This window comes from Corapipo altera, unplaced genomic scaffold, assembly GCF_003945725.1.
Source record: "Corapipo altera isolate COAL_440 unplaced genomic scaffold, ASM394572v1 64, whole genome shotgun sequence".
NCBI classification, from domain to species: Eukaryota; Metazoa; Chordata; class Aves; order Passeriformes; family Pipridae; genus Corapipo; species Corapipo altera.
The window spans coordinates 10,387,825-10,388,051 of NW_020884893.1; positions in this window are offsets into that span (position 1 = coordinate 10,387,825).

A 227-nucleotide genomic window follows, 5' to 3' on the forward strand; every position below is an offset into this window, starting at 1 on the left:
CCCACGCTCCTGGCGGGGCTGCTCCCATCGCATCCGTGTTCTTTTCCCATGTGTGAGTCCCGTGTTTGCCGACACTGTGTCCTGGAGAGGGAAGGAGCAGAGGAAAGGAGTTTCTTTGGTGTGTAAAGATGTCTTTGCAGCTGTTTTGTAGTCGTTGTGGTTTTTATGCGAAGCCTCTGGGCTTTATTTAACCTCCTTGGGTTTTGTTTTGTACCGCTAACCATTTT